The sequence below is a fragment of the Hylobates moloch genome, unplaced genomic scaffold (assembly GCF_009828535.3).
Source record: "Hylobates moloch isolate HMO894 unplaced genomic scaffold, HMol_V3 SCAFFOLD_1, whole genome shotgun sequence".
In the NCBI taxonomy this organism is placed as follows: Eukaryota; Metazoa; Chordata; class Mammalia; order Primates; family Hylobatidae; genus Hylobates; species Hylobates moloch.
In genome coordinates, this window is record NW_026652276.1 from 203819738 (window position 1) to 203845921 (window position 26184).

The 26184-nt window shown below is 37.4% G+C and overlaps 1 protein-coding gene across 5 annotated transcripts in view; it reads right to left on the minus strand.

Moving 5' to 3' along the window:
• Window positions 1-26184, minus strand: part of CADPS2 (calcium dependent secretion activator 2) — a 572316-nt gene that overhangs the window by 545231 nt on the left and 901 nt on the right. The gene's annotated exons all lie outside the window — the stretch shown is intronic.

A 26184-nucleotide genomic window follows, 5' to 3' on the forward strand; every position in this document is an offset into this window, starting at 1 on the left:
TATTTTAATTACACACATATGACTATACTATTATAGTCATCCTTTGTTATCCATGAGGGATAGGTTCCAGGACCCCCTTGAATACCAAAATCCATGGATGTTGGGGCCCTTATATAAAATGGCATAGTATTTACATACAGTATTCTCCCGTATACTTTAAATCTTCTCCAGGTTACTTATAATACCTAATACAAGTGTTATGTAAACCACTATTATACTATTTTCTTTTTTATTTGTAATTTTTTCCCAAGTATCTTCAGTCTGCAGTTGGTTGAATCCTTGGATCCAACGGATGTGGAGGGCCAACTATATAATGATTCTCCAGAGCAAACTTTATACCTCTGTATATCACCAGTAAAGTTGAAATGCAGATAAAAACTTCCCTTTGTCAATGACAAACAATCTTAAGAGGATGATCAGAAAATTCATCCAAAAAGAACGTTCTGAGATTTATAAGTGCACTAATAAAAACGGTAGGATGACTTCAAGGAGCTGCCTGACCCCAAAGATAAGCAAACCCCACTCTTTACCTCCCAACTTCCTCCCATCCCAAGTTCACAAAAAAATAAGAGACTAGCCAAAAGTTGGAAGGACGTGCTCCTATCTCTAGATTGTAACCAACAAGTACCTGACACAACATTTTTTTTTTTTTTTAAAGACAGGGTCTCACTCTGTTGCCCAGGCTGGAGTGCAGAAGTGTAATCATAGCTCACTGCAGATTCCAACTTCTGGTTCAAGTGATCATCTACCTCGGTTTTCCAACTAGCCAGGACTACAGGCATGCCACCAAGCCTGGCTAAATTTATCCTTTTTATCTTTTTGTAGAGGCTGGGTCTCACTTTGTTGGCCAGGCTCGTCTCAAACTCCTGGCCTCAAGCAATTCTCCTGTCATCTTCCCAAAGTGCTGTGATTACCGGTGTGAGCCACTGTGCCCAGCCATAATATTTTTTTTAAAGCTAAAGGTAATTGCAACATTTTAGAACCCCCAAGGATAAAGAACATTAAAACATTTAAGAAAGAAAAAACAGGTTATTTTTAAATGAATGACTATAGCCACTCTACTATGCAATAGAACATCAGGATTCCTCTTATAAAACTGTAATTTTATACCTGCTGACCAACCTATCTCTAAACCCCTGTACACAATACTTTTCCCAGCCCTTGGTAACCACTATTATACTCTCTACTTCTATGAGATCAACTTTTTTAGGTTCCACATGCATGAGATCATGCGGTATTTGTCTCTCTCTGGTTTATTTCACTTAACATCCTCTAGGTTCTTTTCACAAATGACAGAATTTCATTCTTTTTTATAGTAAAATAGTAATCTTTTTATAGTTAAATAGTAATGGTATGAGTATATATACCATATTTTCTTTATCCATTCATCCAATGATAGACATTTAAGTAGATTTCCATGTCTTGACTATTGTGTACAGTACTGTAGTGAACATGGGAATACATATATGTCTTCAACATAAGAATTTCATTTCCTTTGAATAGATACCCAGTAGTTGATTATTGGATCACATGGTAGTCCTATTTTTAATTTTTTTTTTTTGTGGGACTCCCATTTTGTTTTCCATAATGGCTGTGCCAATTTACATTCCCACGAGCAGTGTTTAAGAGTTCACCTTTCTCCACATCTTTCCCAGCATTTGTTGACTTTTGTCTATTTGATAATAGCCATTCTAACTTGGGTGGGATGACAGTTCACTGTGGTTTTGATTTGCATTTCCCTGATAATTAGTGATATTGAGCATTTTTTCACATATCTGTTGACAATTTGTATAACTTCTTTTGAGAAATGTCTATTCAGATGGCTTTCCCATTTTTAAATTGGATTGTTCGTTTGTTATTGAATTGTTGGAGTTCCTTGCATATTCTGGATATTAAACCCTTGTCAGATGCACAGTTTATGAATAATTTCTCCCATGCTGCAAGTCTTCTCTTTACTCTGTTGTTTCCTTTGCTGTGCAGAAGCTTTTTAGTTTGATGTAATCCTATTTGTCTTCTGCCATAGTCAACAATAATGTATTGTATATTTCAAAACAACTAGAAGAGGATTTTTAATTTTCTCACCACAAAGAAATAACAAGTTTCAGTGACAGATATGCTAATTGCTCAGATTCGATCATTATACACTGTGCGTACATATTGAAACATCATAATGTATCCAATAAATATGTACCATTATGTGTCCATTCAAAACAAAATAAAACGTATTTAAAAATAAACAAAACCAGACTGCATGCTTTTCATTAGCAACACTAGAAGCTAGAAGATAGTAGAGTAATACCTTCAAAGTTTTGAGGGAGAATGATTTCAACCTAGAATTCTATGCCCAGCCAATTTCCCCATTAAAATGAGGAAAATTTCAGACCTGCATAGAATCAGAAAATTTCTCACACACTATTTCCTACAAAGGTGGCAGATCAGAAAACAGAGACTCCAATTCAAAAGAATTATGAAGAAATAATGACAACTCTCAGCCTGCTGTCCAAACACCAGTTCAGACTAAAGCAAGCTATAGGAAGGCTACAGGAAGGACATATCTGCAGAGACAGGCAAAAGTGGAGAGATTACTGCTGTACTTTGGAATAGTGATTCCAAACTAAATCAGACACAACATCCCAGTCTGGATACTCTCCCTTTGTCCTCAAATTCACCCTCTATTCTCTGCTCTGTGCCTTGGGAGGCTAAGGAACCCTAACAGCTGACATTTTTGCTTTTCAGATTCTCTTTTGGTTTCCCTTTTGGTTAAATGCCATCACATAATCCAAGGAAAGAAGAGAAAGAAGACAGGAGATTTATCCCTTGGCTCCCTCCTTGCCACAGAAGGTGGGACAGTGACCAGAGGCCTCACTAAAAACCACAGCTTCCATCAGAAAGCCTCTCTCTCATGGCTATAGTTCCCACCAAGTTCTGGCCACAGCTCCCTTCTGCCCACTGAGTCCTAAGAGGAGTAAGGGCTTCCCTCCACAGTCAATCCCTGAATGACTCACTCATCCCTAAATCCTGCCCAACCCTCTGTAATTTGTGAATTGCCCTTTAGAGTGTGACAACCATTTTTTGCTGGACCCTAACTCAATAATAATCAATAAGCTCCATTTTGGTTTTAAAAAAAAGGTAATAACTCTTTTTGTTATCCAGAAATGAAATGTATTGCTCAATAATCTGCACATTTTCAAATAAATAAGTACATTATCCTAACTGGAATAGAAATAATAAAATAACTGAAATAACATGTATTTCAGTATGTAAACACTTAGATATAACTGGTCAAGAAGATAAAGTAGATGTGTACACCCACTTATGTAATAAAGAAGACTTATATAATAAAGAAGTCTGGGCTTAGGGGAAGTTAAGCAATATTTAACTGAATGCTGTCAACACTATTCTCTTTTTTTGACATTTTGAAATAAAGGCTTAATAGTTTTTGTACATAGCCATAAAATCAAGAAGAATGTGACAACCGAAAATGAAGGCTGATACATGCATCCTGTATTGATAATACAAATATCACAACCATTATTGCTGCTGATGACATTGTTTTTCAAAATGGTGAGCAATTCTCAGAAAAGTTGCTAACAAGAAAAGTTCAGTCTTCCCTCAACTTACCTGGGTGTCTTCTACATATCTGCGAAAACTTGCTATATATTAAAATCATATAAAATACACTTTATATAAGTAAATAATTATTTCTAGGCTCAAATAATTATGAACAAGATTTTGCCTATGTAATGTCTAAGAGAACACTGAGATGTGATGTAGGATGAAGAACAATTCTTCATCATGCATTTCAGAATTTCTAGTATCCCTGGACCCTACCCACTAAATACCATAGCAATGCCCAATCACTGAGAAAATGCAAAAACACCCCCACAATGTTTTAAATGTCTGCTAGGGAGTATTAATATTCCCACTGAGAACCAGGGTTTATAATCTAGAACAATTTAAGGAGGCAACAAAGGAAGACAAGATGGGTAGAGAAGAAAAATAAAGTTAAAATTACAAAAAAAGTTCAAATGAATGAAATGGCAATCAACATATATGTGGCTGTGCAGACAAATGTAGTTGATCTTGATCATGTGAACTCCATTAGGAGGTTTTCAATTTGTAGAATCAACAACTTAAAGTGTAGATAAGCCAGGCATGGTGGCTCATGCCTGTAATCCCAGCACTTTGAAAGGCTGAGGCAGGTGGATCACCTGAGGTCAGGCGTTCGAGACCAGCCTGGCCAACATGTCAAAACTCCGTCTCTACTAAAAATACAAAAATTAGCTGGGCGTAGTGGCGGGTGCCTGTAATCCTAGCTACTCGGGAGGCTAAGGCAAGAGAATTGCTTGAACCTGGGAGGCAGAGGTTGCAATAAGCTGAAATCACGCCACTGCACTCCAGCCTGGGTGACAGGGCGAGATTCCGTCTCAAAAAATAAATAAATAAATAAATAAATAAATAAAGTGTAGATAGAGCTCTTCATGAGGATTACAGAACATAAAATAATCAACCTTAGGAGGATTACAGAACATAAAACAATCAAGCTCCAGAAAAAATAAGTTTGGAATGCAGATGTTGTTGGCAATGGTTTCAGATTCTCTTATGTCTGAGCCAGTACCTCTGAAATTCCCTTGGTATTTTCCCCAGAGTCATAATATGATTGCTGCAGCTCCAGACATGGGATGGAGGCAGCAAGGCTAAAAATGTGTTATCTGTCATACACCAAAAATACAAAAAAATAAAATTAGCCAGGGGTGGTGGCATGTGTCCATGGTTCCAGCTACTTGGGAGGCTGAGTCAGAAGGATTATTTGAGCCCAGGAGGTCAAGGCTTCAATGAGCCATGAAATTTCCACTGCACTCGAGCCTGGGCAACAAAGTGAAACTCTGTCTCAAAAAAAAACAAAAAAACAAACAAAAAAAACTTATGTCACATGGCCACTTGTAGCTCTCAGGAAAGCTAGAAAAGCAGGTACCTTACCTAGGGCTGGAAATATTACAGCAAGAAAGAAATAAGGAAAATGACTAACAAGTAGGCAATTAATATTGTCAGCAAGAAATGCAGGGCCATAATGTTTATACCTAAAGGAACAAGACATAAAGGGATAAGTATATTAATTAAATTACAAAGAGATACGTATACTATTTAAATTACAAAGCAAACTAGTTAAGATATGGGCCCTAGACTCCTTCCGACTTGTAGCTCTGTTATTCTCAATAACTAGCAACATCAATTTGTCTAAATGGCTGCTCTAACTCCTACCACACTGACATTGACATTCCAGCCAGTAAGAAGGGGGAAGAGACCAGAGAGAACCATTTCTTCCCTTTCAGAAAATGGCCCATAGGTTTGTACTCATCACTTCTGTTTGTATGTTTGTCCCCAACAACCCTCATACTGAAATTTGATCCCAATGTTGGAAGTAGGGGCCTAATGGGAGGTGTTTGGGTGATGGGGGTGGACACCTCATGATTAATGCCCTCCCTGTGGTGGGTGGTGAGGGAGTTCTCACTCTGTTAGTTTCCGTGAGGGATGGTTGTTAAAATGAGTCTGGATCTCCTCTCTCACACTCTCTCGTTTCTTCTCTCACCATGTAATCTCTGCATACACTAGCAATACTTTGCCTTCCACATACGTTGAATTAGCCTGAGGCTCTCACCAGTTGCCAGTGCCTTGCCAGTGCCGTGCTTCTTGTATAGTCTGCAGAATCTCTTACCTTTATAAATTACCCAGCCTCAGGTATTTCTTTACAGCAACACTAAACAGATTAAGACACCCCACTAGACTGAACTTAAGTCTTGGCTACAGCTGCAGTGGAAGAGATGCTGTGACACATGTGAGACCCTGACTGTTCCCCAGCCAGCTACTGACAGATTTTTGAGGCAACAATTCTAAGCCAATTCTTGCTCCTATTGCAGCAAAACTTACTTTCTACTCTCCTCAGAGAAGTATCAGCAGTCTCTGGCTTGTAACAAACATTGCCTCTGCGATTCCTCATTAAGACTGCTGATTTTATGGGACCTGGTCCTATTTCGCATGGTAGAAATAACAAAGCTGGTGTTTCCCAGAGTCGTGTTATTGACCCACATTCTCTATAGATAATCATGCTCAGTCCCATTGTTAACGAAAGGGGGAAAGGGAAAATGAGAAATGTAGACTTCAGCCACACAGCATTTATCCAACTAAAAATTCTGTTGCTTATAAGAATGTGAGAACATCTTGGAGGTCCACTAGCAGTAGATAACCATATTCCAAGTGGAAGAAAGGGGAGCCACGTGTTTGTGTGAGTGAGCTAAATCTTCCCCACCCAGCACCCTCTGCAGGAAGTACTGTAAAGACTAAAGTCTAAGAAGAATGGATGAAGGAAAGTGGTGTAGGCATCTTATTTTGATGTTGGAAGTATTTTCCCAAAGAATTAAAAACATTAATAGTTAAAAGAATTTCTTCTGAGAATGTGACTGGGAATGGGAAAGAGTGGGGCAGGGGACTGTTGCTTTCAAGTTCTGCAAGGCTTATTTAACCACATAAACATATTTATTATTTTAATAAAACACCTTAAACATTTTTAACCATGTTATAATCTCAAAATAGCAGTTTCACCCTACTGCATTTATAAACAAATAATATTGAGCAAATACTTTTAGGCTACATTCTGTATTACCTCTCAGGCTACCACCTATTCAAACTTTAACCACTGCTACAGTCTCCAAATTGGTCTTTCTTCTTCCACTCTTGCCCCTACAATCTATTCTCAAGACTGTACAACTCTAAGAGGGTGCCTTAAATTCCATCTAAACAAAGTCTCTGGTGGCTGTGTACAGTGCCTCAGACCTTGTAATCCCAGCAATTTGGGAGGTCGAGGTGGGTGGATCACCTGAGGTCAGGAGTTCCAGACCAGCCTAGCCAACATGGTGAAACCCCATCTCTACTAAAAATACAAAAATTAGCCAGATTTAGTGGCACACACCTGTAGTCCCAGCTACCCGAGAGGCTGAAGCAGGAGAAATGCTTGAACCCAGGAGGTGGAGGTTGCAGTTGAGTTGTGATTGTGCCACTGCACTACAGCCTGAGCAACAGGGCAAGACTGTCTCAAACCAAAACAAACAAAAATACCCCTGAAGCTGTGCCATGTAGTGGCACTGTCTATTCTCAGATCAGACAAAGAGATCTTTTTAGAATCTTAATCAGATCATTTCCTGAAACTTTTCAAAACCTTCCAACAGCTTCCCAGCACACCTAAATTCCGAACATCTTACCATGGCCTAAAAAATTCATATAAGCTAGCCTCTGCATACCTCTCCAGATGCAATTCTTCCCACTTTCCTCTTCTCACATCATGCTAGCCACCCTGTACAACTTTGCTGCTTTTTATAGGAAAAGCTTATTCTATTCCACCACAGGGCTTTTTATTCTTGCTTTAGTGCTATATTGGATACTCTTTCCTCCTCTATTTCCAAGTGGCTCAGTCCTTCACTTAATTAATCCTGATCAACAGCTACCTGCTTCTACAAGAGGCTTGCCCTGACCACCCTATCTAAAATAACACTGACACCAAACCCCCTCCCACAGTTACTCTCCCTTAGGAGGAATACACATATATTTATCTGTTGCTTATCTATCTCCTCTACTAGAATATAAGCTCCAAAAGGGCTTTCTTGAGCAACATGATAAAATAGGGGGCTCCTGACTGTCCCTCCTCTCACACACTAAGAAATCAATTCTCTCCAAGAGAAAGAATCCAGTTGAAAGACTCCTGTGTACCAGACAACTGAGGAAATACCCTTGTCAAAATGGGTAGAAAAAGCTGAGATATATGTGCACACTAACTCCACCCTGAGCACATAGGAAGGAAATATCAACTCCCAGCTCATTCTTCAAGGGTGATAGTCTTGTACAACATATACCCTGCCCAACTTTTAGAGTCCCTGCTGAAGGGCTTTGCTCTTAAATCACCATGCCTGAGGAATGGCAGGGAGAGGGCGTCAGATGATTTCTCTCAAGCACAAAGAACAAAGGGAGTTTTGACTGCATGGTCATTCCCAGCAGTTGTAGCCCCCAGGATCAGCCCAACTTCTATAAACCTGCATAGCAAATAAAGAATAAACTTATCTGAGCCTAAATGGGAAGCATGGCACTCCCTTTGCCCCAGGGACAATTCCAGACCCATGGAAAATCTCTCCGTGGAAACTGATGGGAGGCCTCTGCCAGCAACAATGGAAGAGAAAGCACTCACTAGGCCTTCTTTCCTGGCTTGCTTTTGAGATATAGTCCTCCAATCTCACATTGGAAGGAAGCTGGGGAATGGACCTCTTCATGCCTGAAGGGGAAAGTGAGCACCCTCTGTGCCTTTCTCCCTGGTTCATTTCAATGATAACTCCCAACTAGACATCTCTTCCTGCCAGAAGGTTGTGAGACTTCTGTTTGCCTTAACGCCAGAGTGGGCACTTCTTGATCTTTCTTCTCTGACTTGCTTCAACAATAAATCTATTATCTGCAGACTCTCCCTGGAAGTAGTTTCTGCATGCATCAAATGCTCCAACTTTTACAGCCTTCACCTGAGTGACTGGCTCCTAAATCACCTAGCTCTGGAAGTTGATGGAGCTCTACACTGCTGGTCTCCCAGACCACAGAGAACAAAAGTGACTTTTAAACTTGCAAACCTTCAGCAACTATCTCCCCAGGTTAAAAGTGAGCAGTCTGACCAAGAGTACAGGATTCTTCCTCAGACTCTCTCCTTAGTGTAGGGCAGAATGAGTGGGGGATAAACTCCAGCTCTCCACTTCTCAAAGAAGGAACAGGAATATATATTTAACATTCCAACCTCTCCAGCTACATCTCAAGAGGCTGTCTTCTCTCACCTCTCTTAAGGCAATATCATGACTTGACACTCTAATTTCCTGGGAGCCACTAAGAACAAAGACAGCAGGTTGGACAAACACAGAGCTTAGAACATAGAATCCCTGATTGGAAAGAAAGATCTTTTATGCAAGACCACTCTAACAAGACAGGAAGGGGTGGTTCTCTTATCTAAGGCACAGAAACCAACACAGAGAGTCAAGGAAAATTAACTAACAGAAAGATGTTCCAAATAAAAGAACAAGATACATCTCCTGAAGCTTATGCTAATGAATGGAGATATGTTTCTGACCAGACAAGGAATTCAAAAGGACAGTAATAAAGATACTCACTAAAGTAAGGAGAACAATACAAGAACAAACTGATAATTTCAATGAAGAGATAGAACATATTAAAAGGTATTAAACAGAAATCATTGAGCTGAAGACTATAATAACTGAACTCAAAAATTCAATAGACAGGTTGAATAGCAGCCTAAGTGAAGAGGAAGAGAAGATTAGAAAATTTAAAGACAAAATCATTGGAAATCATCGAATCTGAGGAGCTAAATGAAAAAAGAATGAAAAAGACTGAAGATAACCTAAGGGAATTATGGAACACCATCAAGTGAATAAAGTATGCATTATCAGAGTACCAGAGGGAGAAAAGAGAAAGGAATACAAACCATATTTAAAGAAATAATGACAGAAAACCACCCAAGTCTAGGGAAGAAATTAGAAATCCAGATCTAAGAACCTCATTGGACACCTAATATGATGAATCCAGAGACCCACAATAAGACACATTATAATCAAATTGTTATAAATAAGTTAAAATATTGTTTCTAAAGTGAAAACAAAGAGAAAATATTGAAAAATCTGAATGAGAAAGTGACTTGTTACATACAAAGGAACTTCTATAAGACTACTAGCAGATTTTTCCAAGAGAAACCCTGAAGACCAGAAGTAAATGGGATAATATATTCAATGAGCTAAAAGAAAAATAACAAAACTGCCAATAGTATTATACCCAGCAAACCTGTCCTTCAAAAATGTAGGGGAGATAAAACTTTCTCAGACACACAAAAGCTAAAGGAATTTATCACCACTAGACCTGCTTTACAAAAAAAATGCTAAAATGTGTCATTCAAGCTAAAGGAGAAGATCACTAAGGAGCAACACAATAATGTCAAACTCACTGGTAAAAGTTATGTAATAAAACACAGAACACACTTATACTGTAATGGAGTTGTGAATATCAAATATATCTCTAGTATGAAGATTAAAAGCCAAACTATTAAAAGCTAGAGCTTTAATAATTTGCTAACTGACACAAACAATAAAAGATACAAAATATGTCATGAACAATAAATTGTGAATGGGAAAAGAGTAAAAGTATAGAGTTTATGCAAGTGATCAAAGTTATTATCAGCTTTAAACAGCCTATTAGTATAAAATGTTTTATGGTAGCCTCATGGTAACCACAAGGCAAAAACCCTCAGTAGATACACAAAAAGAAAACATTCAAAGCATACCATAGAGAAATCCTCAAACCACAAAGGAACACAGCAAGAGAAGAGAGGAACAAAGGATCTACATATTAACCAGAAAACAATTAACAAAATTTAATAGTAAATCCTTACCTATCAATAATTACTTTGAAAATAAATGGGTTAACTTTTCTGATCAAAAGACATCAAACAGCTTAGTGGATAAAAAAAGAAGATGCAACTATCCAACTATATGCTTCCAAAAAGAGACTAATTTCATCTCTAAGGACACATTCAGATTCAAAGCGAAGGGAAGAAAAGAGATATTCCACACAAATGAAAACTAAAAGAGTGCAGGGGTAGCTATACATATCAGGCAAAATAGACTTTAAATCAAAAACTGTAAAAAGAGACAAAGAAGGTCATTATATAATAATAAAGAGGTCAATTCATCAAAAAGTTATAATAATTGTAAATATATGGGCATAGAAACAGAGTAGAAAGATGGGTACCAGAGGCTGGAGGGAGTGGGAGGGATGGAGAAAGTAGAGATGTTGATCAAAGGGTACAAAGTTTCAGTTGAACTGGAAGAATAAATCTTAGTGATCTACTGTACTGCATGGTGACCAATCAGTTAATAATTATGCATTGTATATTTCAAAATTGGTACACAAATAGATTTTTAACAACCTCACCACAAAAAGAAAAGTTGGTGAGGTGATGGATATGTTAATTAGATTGAATCATTCTACAATGTATACATAGATTAAAGCATCACATTGTACCAGACATACACAACTGTCACCTAAAAATAAATAAAAAAGGCTATCTTGTCCATGTCTATATTCCAATGTCTATATTCCAGTGCCTGAAATAGTTCCTACCAAATGAAATCTGTTCAAATATTGCCTCAATATTTGTTGATAAATGCAATATGCTTTATAGCAGGGAAGATTTTTCCCTGAATGTAAATTATTACAAAATGTTAACAGGAAACTTTTTGAAGATATAGTCCAGGTGAGACACTGCACTAAGTGCTTTTCAGAAATTATTTTATGTATCTTCCTACCATCTCACTGAAGCAAGTATTAATCATTTTATAGATGAAGATACAGCAATTTAGAAAGGACAAAGAAGAGTAGATCTTTACTACAGATAGGGTCCTAAGATAGAAAATTGAAAATGGAAAAGTCAAAGAAAGAAAGACAGGGGACAATGGACAATGGAGAAGGGGAGAGATTGCCACAGTGCTAAAAAAAAAAAAAAAAAAAAAAAAAAAAAATTACACCCTGGTTTCATCCCACTTTTTGACTTATGTATTCCAGCATTTTCACATGTTCTTTGAGTTTTCTCTTTTCATTCTCAAATGAAATGAAAAACAACCAATCTTAAGTACTCAATGTCAAGGATTTTCTATTTGCAGGATACTTCATGATCTTGATCTCAGTTGTACCACATTCAAAATATATGCTTATCACTGACAATTTTTAATTATTATAAAACAAAAGCACAACAAATACATGCATATGTACATTTATATTTATACAGTATTCCCCCCCCAAAAAAAAAAACAGGACATAAAAAGCGTAACACTTTTGAAGCTTAACTGTTAAGCAGCAAAGCCACCAAGTAATAACTCAAGCTGTTCCTCTGCTAAAGAAAGAAAGGCTAGATTCAGCATACAAAATACAGTTTAGGAATGTCAATGTCTGAAAATGTGGCTTGTGTGAAATAGAACCTAAAATGAGTTCCCTGGGTCACCAATGTTAAAAGTAATCTCCATATTGCTAAATCCAATTAACATTTTCAATCTCCATCTTACTTGATTATTCAGTAGCACCTGACGTTGTTTTCTACTCATCCTGTTAAGTAGCTCTTTCATTAGTTTCTATAACATGGACCATCCTAGTTTTCTTCTGATACATCGGGCTATTTCTTCTCCATTTCCTTCTCCAGCTCAGCCTTCTCTCCAGTCTTAAATCCAGCAGTTCATTAAGACCAGTCCTTAAAATCTTCTCCTTGCTAGACTCTCTTTTCTTGGGCTTCCTCATCCAAACCCATGGTTCCAATCATCATACATATGACAACACTCAAATTTAACTCTTGCGCCCAAATCTCTCCCCTGAGCTCCAAACAACTGACTTGTAAAAATCTCTCTTTATTTGAAGGATCACAAACTTAACATCTCATCTATTAGAGTTCAGCTTCTTATACCAAGATCTGTGGTGGATTAAGCTGTATAGCCCCACACTGCTTATCTCTTACATAGTTTTAAGGTGATTTAAAGGAAAGAAAAAGGATAAAGTCCAAAGCCTAGGACTCTAAGATATGGTGATCAAACTTTATAGGAATTCTTACAGTGTTGCACACTTTAATCATGTAACTTTAAATTTTCATAATTACTTGAACATTTTGGCCTCCCTCTCTGTCATTTCAGGTGTTCCAGTCAAAAACAATGAGATTCATTACAGAAACCTTTGTTTTGTCAAAGAAAGCTTTATACAGAAGCTTATAATATAAAACATGTCAAAACACAGTGGGCCTAAAGCAAGGATGAGGGAACAAGAATGGGCTTTATCTCAATCTCCCTACTTACTACTGCTTGAGAATATATGTAGTCCTTCTGAGTAAGAAAAGAAGAGTTTCAAAAGTGTAGGCTAAAGTTGTCTTGTTATATTTCAGAATTTTTTCTTATGATATTCAGCATTTTGTAAGCCTTTTTAACTAAGCAGTATTTTTAGTTTTAGTTTTTCTAGAGAACCAAATTAAGGCTCTCATCTCTTTAAATAAAATTTGGAATGCATTTTCCTAAATATGTTAAACTAGTAAGAATACAAGTTTCATGGTAGCAGAATTTATTTTTCCCATGCTCTAATAAAAAATTCCATGCAGATCCAGAAAAAAAAATTTAAATAGGGTAACAACACTGTAAACTAAAGTTAAAACTGTAACCCAATTTCCAGAGGAATGTCCACTGACTTCACAACCCAAGAACAAAACTGGAGACACGGCCTCTTAAAACACATGTGTCCTGCCCTTTGAATTAGTATAGTAAGGACAACCATAAGGAAGGCGAAGGAAGAGTTATATTGTTTCACCCTATCTGTCCCTAGCTCCAGGAAAGGAATACAGAAATGCCCTTAAACACAAGTAGCCAAATGCCTCCCTAAGGAAAATGATCTTTGGAGAAAGTAAAACCCACCTACTGTACTTGGCATTTCGTTTTCCAGATATATATTTTTTTAAATGGAGTCCATATAGCAAAAGGCACAAAACAAAAATTTCTTTAAGTTCTGGGATACATGTGCAGAATGTGCAGGTTACATAGGTATACATGTGCCATAGTGGTTTCCTGCACCCACCAACCTGTCATCTATATTAGGTATTTCTCATAATGCTCTCCCTCCTCTAGCCCCCCAACCCAATAAGCCCTGGTGTGTGATGTTTCCCTCCCTGTGTCCACGTGTTCTCATTGTTCAACTCCCACTTATGAGTGAGAACATGCAGTGGTTGGTTTTCTGTTCCTGTGTTAGTTTGCTGAGGATGATGGTTTTCAGCTTCATCCATGCCCCTGCAAAGGACATGAACTCATCCTTTGTTATGGCTGCATAGTATTCCGTGGTGTATATGTGCCACACTTTCTTTATCCAGTCTATGATTGATGGGCATTTTTGGTGGTTCCAAGTCTTTGCTATTGTAAACAGTGCTGCAGTAAACATACGTGTGCATGTGTCCTTATAGTATAATGATTTATAATCCTTTGGGTATATACCCCATAATGAAATTGCTGGGTCAAATGGTATTTCTGGTTCTAGATCCCAGAGGAATTGTCACACTGTGTTTCGCAATAGTTAAACTAATTTATACTCCCACCAACAGTATAAAAGCATTCCTGTTTCTCCACATCCTCTCCAACATCTATTGTTTCCTGACTTTTTAATTATCACCATTCTAACTGGCATGAGATGATATCTCGTTGTGGTTTTGATTTGCATTTCTCTAATGACCAGTGATGATGAGCTTTTCATATGTTTGTTAGCTCCATAAATGTATTCTTTTGATAAGTGTCCATATACTTCACCCAATTTTTGATGGGGTTGTTTTTTTCTTGTAAATTTGTTTAAGTTCTTTGTAGATTCTGGATATTAGCCCTTTGTCAGACGGATAGATTGCAAAATTTTTCTCCCATTTTGTAAGTTGTCTGTTCACTCTGATGACAGTTTCTTTTGCTGTGCAGAAACTCTTTAGTTTTATTACATCACATTTATCAGTTTTGGCTGTTGTTGACACTGCTTTTGGTGTTTTAATCATAAAGTCTTTGCCCTTGCCTGTGTCCTGACAGAGAGCCAAATCATGAGTGAACTCCCATTCACAGTTGCTACAAAGGGAATAAAATATCTAGGAATACAACTTACAAGGGATGTGAAGGACCTCTTCAAGGAGAACTACAAACCACTGCTCAAAGAAATAAGAGAGGACACAAACAAATGGAAAAACATTCCATGCTCATGGATAGGAAGAATCAATACCATGAAAATGGCCACACTACCCAAAGTAATTTATAGATTCAATGCTATCTCCATCAAGCTACCATTGACTTTCTTCACAGAAGTAGAAAAAACTACTTTAAATTTCATATGGAAACAATAAATGAGCTCGTATAGCCAAGACAACCCTAAGCAAAAAGAACAAAGTTGGAGCCATCATGCTAACTGACTTCAAACTATACTTTGAGGCTACAGTAACCAAAACAGCATGGTACTGGTACTGAAACAGATATATAGACCAATGAAACAGAACAGAGGCCTCAGAAATAATGCCACACATCTACAACCATCTGATCTTTGACAAACTTGACAAAAACAAGCAATGGAGAAAGGATTTCTTATTTAATAAATAATGTTGGGAAAACTGGCTAGCCATATGCAGGAAACTGAAACTGGACCCCTTCCTTACACCTTATACAAAAATTAACTCAAGATGGATTAAGGACTTAAATGTGAGACCTAAAACCATAAAAACCCTAGAAGAAAACCTAGGCAACAAACTTTTTTTAAAAAAAAAAAAAAACAGAAAACACTGAACAAAACAGAAAATAAGATTAAACATATCAGTGGTAATTAATAAAATGTTTAAACCCTCTTATTAAAGCATGGACTAGGCATAAATTGTTGCATAATTTTCCTCAATACAAAGCAATCCATAAATGTGAGTGTGTATACATTTGCAGATATATGTGTACATATGTGTTTACATTAGACACATAACTAGGTGAATATAAGAGTGTAGGTGTATATGTATTATGGATACTTTTCAATATCTCTGACAAACTCCACCAAAAGAAAGTAAAATCAGTGTTAAATCTGAACAAAGTAGAATCCTTGTCCCATATACACAGTAAGTGGATCAAATGAAGTTAATTTTCAGTGATTGTAAGCAGATACTCATGAATCTTTACACAACTAAGAGACTGGAATCAAAACATATGAATTAAATATGGCTGGAAATGCAAAATAAATTAATACAATTAATAAGATAATTTAGTCAAAGAAGACAAAAATAAGATAGGAATGATTACTATAATAATGCCAATTATTAGATATATAGCACACTTTTAATCTTAAAATCAGTATACTAATTTGTGATGAAAAACTTAAATTACATACAACAATGCTAAGTACCATAAGCAACATTCTCTGTCAACATAAAATTGTAAATCTATTACTAAAGAGAAAACAAATTTTTCAACTGCAATTTCTAAATTATTCTTCTGATTAAATATGTAAATACTGGTTCCAGGAAAAAAGTAAAATCTGAAATGAGAATATTTAAATAAAAATGTGTTATAACATAAGGACTGAGACCAAACTGCACTTAAATTCATAGCTTTCATATATTCTCATTATCTTATTACAAAACCAAAAATAAAGTAATCCTAAAACAGAAGCTAGATGGAAGAACCACTCTCTCATGTCTCTCTCCATTCCCTTGGTCTTCTTTAAAAGCAACAACAAAAGACAACCCTAAGGGAAGCACAAAGAAAGGATACAAACTATTGATTTCTAAAATAGCAGAACTTATAAAGTTAACAGATATAACTTTAAAAAAAAAAAAAAGGAATCTGGCCAAGTGCAGTGGCTCATGCCTGTAATCTCAGCACTTTGGGAGGCTGAGGCAGGTGGATCACTTGAGGTCAGGAGCTCGAGACCAGCCTGGCCAACATGGCAAAACACCATCTCTACCAAAACATACAAAAATTAGCCAGGCGTGGTGATGCACGCCTGTAATCCCAGCTACTTGGGAGGCTGAGGCGGGAGAATCACTTGAACCTGGGAAGCAGAGGTTGCAGTGGGTCAGGATCGTGCCACTGCACTGCAGCCTGGGCGACAGAGCAAGACTCTGTGTCAAAAAATAAAATAAGGGAATCCAGCAAATCTAATTTTATATTTATTTTTTCTTTTGAGACAGGGTCTCACTTTGTCACCCAGGCTGGAGTGCAGTGGTGCAATCGCAGATCATTGTAGCCTTGACATCTTGGGCTCATGTGATCCTCCTACCACAGCCTCCTGAGTAGCTGGGAACACAGGCATGAGTCGCCATGCTTGACTAATTTTTCTATTTTTTGTACAGACTGAGTCTCACTGTGTAGCCTAGGCTGGTCTCCAACTCCTGGGCTTAAGTGATCCTTCTACCCCAGCCTCCCAAAATGCTGGGATTACATGTATTAGCCACTGCACTCCACCATTTTATATATATACATGTATATTTTTAGGAAGAATATAATCTAAAATAAGACTTAGAGCTAACATAAAGGATATTGGAAAAATAAGCAAAAAATGTTAATATATCCGAAAATAGCCAATTTTCTGAAATCGTGCAATTATCATATTTTAATTTTGAATAAGAAGAAAAAGCAATAGGCTAAAAAACACAGGGTCTGGATGTAGGTAATTTCACAAGTGAATTCTTTCAAAACTTCATGTATCAGATGATTTACGTACCAAAAACAAAACAAAAAAACTATTCTAGAGCACATATAAAGGTAAAATGTTTCTCAGTTAACACCATTATTGATAGACCTTTCTCTTATGAACATACATGTAAAAATTAAAAGTACAGGAAACTCAGACTCAAAGGTGTATTAAAAAAAAAAAACAGTCATAATCAGGTAGAAATTACCCGAGAAATGCAAACAAGCTTTAATAATAGGAAACCTAGTAATCTGATCTGTCACACCAGTAAAACAAAACTAGGCATTCACCTCTATTAATACAAAAAAGGAATTTGATAACATTCAGTATCAATTCTTGATGTATTTTATTTTCTTAATGTAATTTTTGAAAAAGGATAAACAATAAAGAATACCAAGAATTCTATCCAAGAATCCTAACCAACAGCATATTCACTGGTAAAGCACCAAAAGCATTGCCCAGTGAATAATGGATCAAAACAAGGGTTTTGGCAACTAAGTACAAATACTGTTCTGTTCTAAAGAGTATAGTGACATGTGAAACAAAAGAGGTATAGCTATTGGACAAGACCAGACAAAAGCCATCACTATCAACAGATGCTTCAACTGCCTACCTAGAAAATCTAAAAGGATCAACGCTGAAGACAACAATTAAGTAACATCAATGACTAGTTAATAACAAAAAAGCTTCCCATTTATCCATAATGAGAAAAAGATGTCACAATAAGAAAAAATATAAAATATAAATTTAACTTGATTATAAATGCAAGAGATCTATATGATGAAACCTTCAAAAGTTACAAAGAGTCTTGACTAATTGAAGACATTGTATGCTCCTAGAAGGCTGAATATAGTAAAAATATCATTGTTTCCCAAACAGGTTTAATTAACAACTAGAAATGATAGCATCTAATCAGGAGCATGTACTTTACAGGCATCTCATTTCATCACAACAGAAATCCTATGAAGTTGTTATTAACATTTTACTAAAGGAGTAGTCAGGTCCCAGAAAGATGAAGTGCCTTGTTCACACGGTGAATGAGTGAGAAGATGAAGCCCAAGCCCTCTGAAGACAGTGCTTTCCTAACAAAGATGCTATACTACTGCACTATTCTTAAAAAGTGGCAATTTGGGAGTCCGAGGCAGGTGGATCATTAGGTCAAGAGATCAAGACCATCCTGGCCAACATGGTGAAACCCCGTCTCTACTAAAAATACAAAAATTAGCTGGGCGTGGTGGTACGTGCCTGTAATCCCAGCTACTCGGGAGGCTGAGACAGGAGAATCACTTGAACCTGGGAGGCGGAGGTTACAGTGAGCCGAGATCGCGCCACTGCACTCCAGCCTGGCAACAGAGCGAAACTCCGCCTCAAAAAAAAAAAAAGTGGGAAGGCAAGGATGAATGATACAAGTAAAAAATTTCTGACACAGAAGAGGGGGAAATAACCACACCAGAAATTAAAATACAATGTTGTCGGCCAGGCACGGTGGCTCACACCTGTAATCCCAGCACTTTGGGAGGCCGAGGCGGGCGGATCACGACGTCAGCAGATCGAGACCACGGTGAAACCCCGTCTCTACTAAAAATACAAAAAATTAGATGGGTGCGGTGGCGGGTGCCTGTAGTCCCAGCTACTCAGGAGGCTGAGGCAGGAGAATGGTGTGAACCCAGGAGGCGGAGCTTGCAGTGTCAAGATCGTGCCACTGCACTCCAGCCTGGGCGACAGAGTGAGACTCTGTCTCAAAAAAATAAATAAATAATAAATAAATAAATAAAAACAAAGTTGTCATAAGTTAAAATTACATGATAATTTGAAAAAAGAAATTAATAAACTTACAGACATGCAACCTGTAATTATTGAACATTAGCCCACAAGGGGATTTCTGCTTGTTTTATTTTCTTACTATATCCTCGGAACATATTGGATAGTGTTAAATTCACATAATAGGGACTCAATAAATAGTTTACCAAGGAAATAATTAATGTTTAATCAGGCCATAACACTTAGTAATGAAAGTAGAGATTCATCGAAAGTCGGGCTGCAAGCCAGGCGTCATGACTCACACTTGCAATCCCAGCTTTTTGGGAGGCTGAAGCAGGCAGATCACTTGAGGCCAGGAGTTTGAGACCAGCCTGGCCAACATGGAAAAACCCCATCTCTACTAAAAATACAAAAAATTAGCTGGGCATGGTGGTGCACACCTGTAATCTCAGCTACTCAAGGGGCCGAGGCATGAGAATCACTTGAATGTGGAAGGCAGAGGTTGCAGTGAGCCAACATGGCACCACTGCACTCTGGCCTGGGCAACAGAGTGAGACTCTGTCTCAAAAAAAAAAAAAAAAAAAAAAAAAAGGACCAGGTGCAGTGGCTCATGCAGGTAATCCTAGCACTTTGGGAGGCCAAGGTGGGCAGGGCAGATCACAAGGTCAGGAGTTTGAGACCAGCCTGGCCAATATGGTGAAACCTCGTCTCTACCAAAAATACAAAAATTAGCCAGACATGGTGGCACGTGCCTATAGTCCCAGCTACTAGGGAGGCTGAGGCAGGAGAATCACTTGAACCAGGAGGCGGAGGTTGCAGTGAGCCAAGATCACGCCACTGCACTCTAGCCTGGGCAACGGAACAAGACTCCATCTCAAAAATAAAAAATTAAAATAGAAAAGAAAAGAAAAGAAATGGGGAAAAGGACACTAGCCCACAAATACTCATCCTCACAAGCAATCAGAAAGGAGCAAATTAAATATCTCAGCTATTAGATTGACAAAGACAGGCATTAAATTTTCAGGCCCTCTGCCCCAGGAATATTTTCATTATAAAAATCCATCACTAACTTGAAGGTATAAAATGAAAGTGCTGAAACCACAACGTCTACAAAGTGGTATAAAAGTTTCAAGAAGTAAGCAGAGCATTCATGATGCTGTACAAAGTAAAAGTCTCCCAAATGCAAACCAACAACGTACCTTTTTAATAAGATTTGAGGAAAATAGAAGCTTTTCCTTACTGTCCACCTAATGTTATAATTTTGGACATAGCAGAACTTAAACAAGTCATTTTAATTACTTTAATAAGACAATTATGTTAGAATGACTTCTAAAGTTTACTTTTTGGAAAACCTGTACGCATTACTACTGCATACACTGAGGAAACAGTTTGCCCACTAGCGGTCTTGTAGGACCTTTGTGAACTGTACTGTTCAGTTAGGAATTACTGAGTGTCAGCTCCAACTTGGAGATTTCACTGTATTCTTCTTCCCAGTTCATTTTGGAATGGAAAGCAACACTCACGCTTACCCTAAGCATTCAATATATATTTTCTGTTGCTAATGTGGTGAATTCTCTACAGTTGTACAATGAATAAAAGACAGTACTGTGAATATAATTTAAAAGCCTCCAGCATATCACCTAGACACCTTTTATAAGTCTAAATAAATATGCACTAGCCTCTCCATTGTATTGACAAACTCTAGAGTATTATTTGTGTGTTTTTTGTTCCTTGCTTCGAGCATCCCTATTACCTTTTCCTGCACATGAAATACCAGCTTAATTAGTAATCTCACTTGTTATTGCAAATACTTTCATTTTGTCCAGGTGAAAATAAGCCATTTTTCTGTACCTTCTCTTTAGAACAGTGGTTCTCAACCTTGGCAGTACACTGAAATCACCTGGGAAGCTTTAACACTACATCCCCTGAGACTGATTTAATTACCTTGGGGTACAACCTGGATAATGAGATTGTTTTTAAAGCTCTCCAGGTGATTCTAATGTGCAGTTAAGATAAAAATCACACTTCTTTTTCCTTAAGGAAATCATATCAAAATTTTTAAGTAACTGAAACACAGTGAACATAAAATGATATATTACAGACTTTGGACAACAATTCCATAATTTGATGTTTAAATGCTCTTCAAACCCTAGAAAATATGCCATTTGTCCCACTGATATGTCCACTATTTATAATTATTAGGTCTTTCCTAGGTTAAAACTGAAATAGCAATGTCACATGACTATGCAATCCACCTCTTCCTTCCCAAAGGTCTCAATTAATTTGAAATAAATATAAGTAGCACAATCAGTCAAAAGTGGTCTACCTCACTAGCAAATGACAAAGAATTTTCCATTCAGAATTCTCAGACTTTATAATCTGGCAATCAGCTTTCTTATTTTGTTTTGAAAGTCTTTAATGACCTTACAAACTGTGTTTATTTTGTAAGAGTATGAATGAAGAGAGCTGTTTCCATTAAAGACAAAACAAAACAAAACTGAAAAGGGAAAACACACCATTAAAATATTTTATTTCACTTTATAAGCAGTCATTATATATCAAAATTGCAGCTGATTTCATTTTTGAAGGAAAGAAGCAAATGACAACCTCACTTAATCCATCTGAGTTCTCATTAGCACAACTCACTCCACCAAATTAAGTGCTGTGGTCTCAGGATACCCTGTGGAAGGTTAAAAGAATCAGCTGAAGCAACAAGCACTTTTCCCTGAGATACTGTTTTAAGTCCAGTGTGAGGTTTTACTTTAATATGTGGTTTCCAACTCACTCCCCACAGGGCAAGGTATTCCCTATAATTAAAAGCAGCAAATATCACAACCCATCTCTTCTGTACTTGGACCATAATGTATCAAAGCCAAAGGAGCACAAAAGATGAATCACCCTATCTCCCGAAGAGTATGGCATTTTTGGACTATCATCAGATCTGCTGGAAAACTGCAGGCCAGAAAGAAAGGCATACTATGGGGCTTCAACACTGCTAACTTGTCTCTGGGGCTTGCCAGAAACATCAGGAAAGTATTACTTTGAATTCACCAGTTTTACACCAACAGGTATTACCATTTTTATGGCTTTCTTTAGGGGAATAAGGTGAGTTTCAGAGGTTTCAAAACATGTTTAGGAACACTAGTTCCCACTTTCGCACAGAAAAGTAAAAGACCCTTTCACATTGCCTTTATATTATCTTTACTCCATCCTATTCCTCACTAATTCTTTGAGGCATGGACTGAATCTGAGACTTACATGTATACAGCAGACACCAAAGTAGTCAGAAGATGAAAACAAAATAAAACCCGGAAAATACCACTATGTCCAAAGGGAGATAAAAGTGGCCACTTTATAGTAGTTACAACATTCAAATGAGCGAGTTGGAGGTATATTATTTCACCCAATACTATATCCTCACAACGTTCTTCTCCAGATCAATTTTACCTGTTTACTTCCCCACCATCTGCAATTTCACAGTATTATTTACATACATTTCTCAAACTTAGAATTATCACAGAAAATTATGCAAAGTGGTAGGAGTGATTATACAAAATGGTTTAATAAGGCACAATTTAGTGTGGTTACAGTGGAGACACACACTGAAACATAAAAAAATAGGTATATGAATTATATGGAAGGTTAGTAGGTTCTATTTTAATACCCTCTTATTTCTAGTTAAAAAATACATAAAAACTCAAATAATGAAAAGAGCAGTGGCTAGAAACCTATGGATTCTAATAAAAACTACCAGCACTTTAAGTCATATACATCTTAAATGTTGTTACGAATTTGGACCTGAAGTCTGTGAACTCACATTTATGAGTAAAGGTACTTAATCTCTTCTATGTTGGTCATTACGCTTATCAGGATCTCCCTAACTTTCAAACCACCAAGGAACCCCCTTTTTTTTTTTTTTACTTTTTCCTCCGAGGTCTCAATGTTTCAAAAGTCTAACAAACAAATTGCCTTTATTAATTAGTACCTGATTTGTATTATTGGTTTTCTAGTTTCAACACTGACTCTACCTTTAACTGAAGATCTAGAACCATCCAAAGTTAATCATCACCATTGTTAGCATTGGGGTGGTGCAAAGGTAATCAGGGTAAATCAGCATTACAGGCTCAAGCACTATCACTACTGACATCACTTTCCATCACTGTTTATTAGTTCATACTCCTATCACGTGTGAACCCCTGGATACATTCACTTAGGAGGTGTAGCACCTGGAAAGGCACTCTGTCACAGTGTGTAGCCCATATGCACCCCCAGAATTTTCTGTAAAACCATCAGTGGTCAATCAGAGGGCTTGAATGTCATAAACTGATCACTATTATTCCTCAAAATTGAAATAGTCTAGACAAAAGCAAAGAAATTCATGTATTCATTAACTGTTTTAATGCTACTAAGCTTTCTCAAACAGCTCATAGACACAACCTCTTACTAACTTTGTGGACCATTTTAGCCAAGTGAAAATAAATAAATAAATAACAGTGCTGCTCAGTTCTGGTTCATAGAAACTCACCAGCTCTAATAGTGAAAGGGCTTTGACTGAAGAGAAACCTGACTCCTGGCCTCCTGGGTAAAGCTCTTATCTTTGTGATTAATTTTCTTCATAAAATGAGGACCCTTTCAGATCTCAATTTCTGGGTCTCTAAATTCTTGAAGTTGAGAGAAGTGAATAAGCAGCAATATTAGTTTCAATGACAACAATTTAAGCTATTAAATCTTTTTACTGGATGCCTGACTACTTGAAGATACAGAATAAAATATACAACGGATTAGTGATTTTGCAATTACCTTGTTACTTCTTTTAGATAATCTAACTGTATAATGCAAGACTTCAAGTACGTTTTGGCATTACTTATTAGCTTGTGCATCAAATTCACATGAACATAGTTAAATTCCCATTTCATTTTGCCCTAAGAGGAAACCAGACTGCCAAAAGTTGCTCCAGCTCCCTTTAGTAAGCAGTACATTTTTTAAAATGTGGGGGAGGGTTGTGTAAAGTAAATACTTAGGTTATTTGGCATCCATCTTAATAAAAAATAAAAGTAATTCACAAAAGTTAACCTGTGCTCAATGCTCTAAGCATTTAGAATTTGGAAATTCCTAAGGATTCTAATTTTTTTCATAGAATATATGTAGTATTTTGCTTTTTTTGTAGTTTGAAATTATCTTTGGTAATGCCTGGATAAGGTTATAACAATAGTCTCCCCAGTAGTATTGTGAATGCACCTGCTTGCCAAGTCAAATAATTTTGAACAAATAAACAAGGAGTCAGAGAAAAGCGCACTATTTGAACAGCTAAGGGAGGGTCCACTTCATTAACAAAATGCAACAAGTATTCACAGTATAAATCAACTCGTAGTAAATTTGCAAAAGCATCTTCAAGGATAATATTGACAAGGAGAAAATAGTCTCTTAATTTTGCCAAACATTATTTTTACACTTTAATACACTAAAAATAGGCTTAAATGCAATATGAATGGTAAAACTACAGACTGGATGATATGAACTCATACCACAACATATACAAAAAATAGTTTTAACAATGACTATTGAAGCTGACAGTCGCTTGACTAGAATTGAGAAGAGGCCATGGGTGACTGCCTCAGAACAGACTCAACTGGAGCAACTGATTAGGAAGTACGGGATTCATCCAGGAGTGGAGCAGCAGGCTCATAAAAACAACGCAGGGCATTCAAAACTTACCTGAGTAATGGTGGCTTTAACTGTGCCAATTTGTTTGGGATTGGGAAATGCTATTATGACCTATTTCTCTTCTCCAACATGAGGAGTCTCCCTAGGATCTCGAGATCTCTTCCAACTGTAACATTCTGTGACTCAATACCTAGGGTTAGGATACCTGAAGGATCTGTTATTAATCTCCAGCTGTAGGGAAATATTCCATAAGGATTCCCAGAGAATAAATGATTCCAAAATAGTTGCTCAGTTAGTGTGTGTTTTAAAAAGTTGGGTAAGACCACCTAAAATTTTTTCTAAGAGGACAGATCTTAAGCATACAATAGTGTTAACTATAGGTGTGTACTTATCCCCATGATACTTATACACCTATGAAACCACCAATAGTTAGGGTTGAGTGGTATGTATAGTTTACATGTCAATTATACCTCAAAAAATAAAGGTTATCTAAATGGGGGTAGGAGAGTGTAGGGAGACTGAATTTACTCTGAACTACAGTTATAGTTGAAGTCAACTCAAAACCTCTCCAAATTTCTAAAAATGCCTCACACACTGAAGTTAATATTTCAGAAAACTAATAAATGTCTGTGCATCTAGGTATGCTTGAGCAGACTACAATCTCTCTGGATCTATAGGTCTTGTCACAAACTGAGGGAACTGTTACTGATTTCTACAGAACCTTCCAGGTTCAGCATTCTATTAAAAAGATTTTCCAGAGTTTCTATTGTAAACATTTAACCACTTAGGACAATTTGAGTCATTACTCGTGTCTGCTACAGAACATCAGGCCCCTGGGGTCTTGTTTTGAAACTCAAGTTGGCCGGCCTTTCACCTGAAACAAACTTCTTACCTTTTGGGGGAGAAAAAGCATTTTGCTCCCCAAAAAAGCATTTGGAAAGCATGTTATAAGTGGTCATGCACCAATACTTTATCTTTCATCAATAATAGTGTATTTCATTAATTAGGCCTGCCCAGACCAGAAATTACTTACCCACAAACACTTTACAAAGCTGCATGCCTTCTTCGGTGTTTGGATTTGATGTCCTGGTTGTATGGCAATATAGGAAACGTATGAATTTAACTTTTTTATTCACTGAGGAAAATTTCTACCCCTCTTAAGTGAAGATTTCACTCTAGCTAAGAGAAGTACTCGGGCTCCACCTGTTTCGCCTAGCTACAACACTCATTCAGACCCTTGGCAAACCCAGCTCTAGCAATATCACGCCAGGCTAGGTAGACAGGAATGCACCAGTGCTGTTGGAAATTAAAGTTGATGGGAGTTGCATTCTAATCCGACCAGAGCTGCGCCTGCCGGGTGCAACCGCGGCGCGGCCGGCGCTGTTGGTCTCTGTCTCACGGATGGTGAGCCGACAGCTCCTGCCAGCCCAGGCGGGGAGGAGAAGAGGTGTCCGCTGCAGCCCC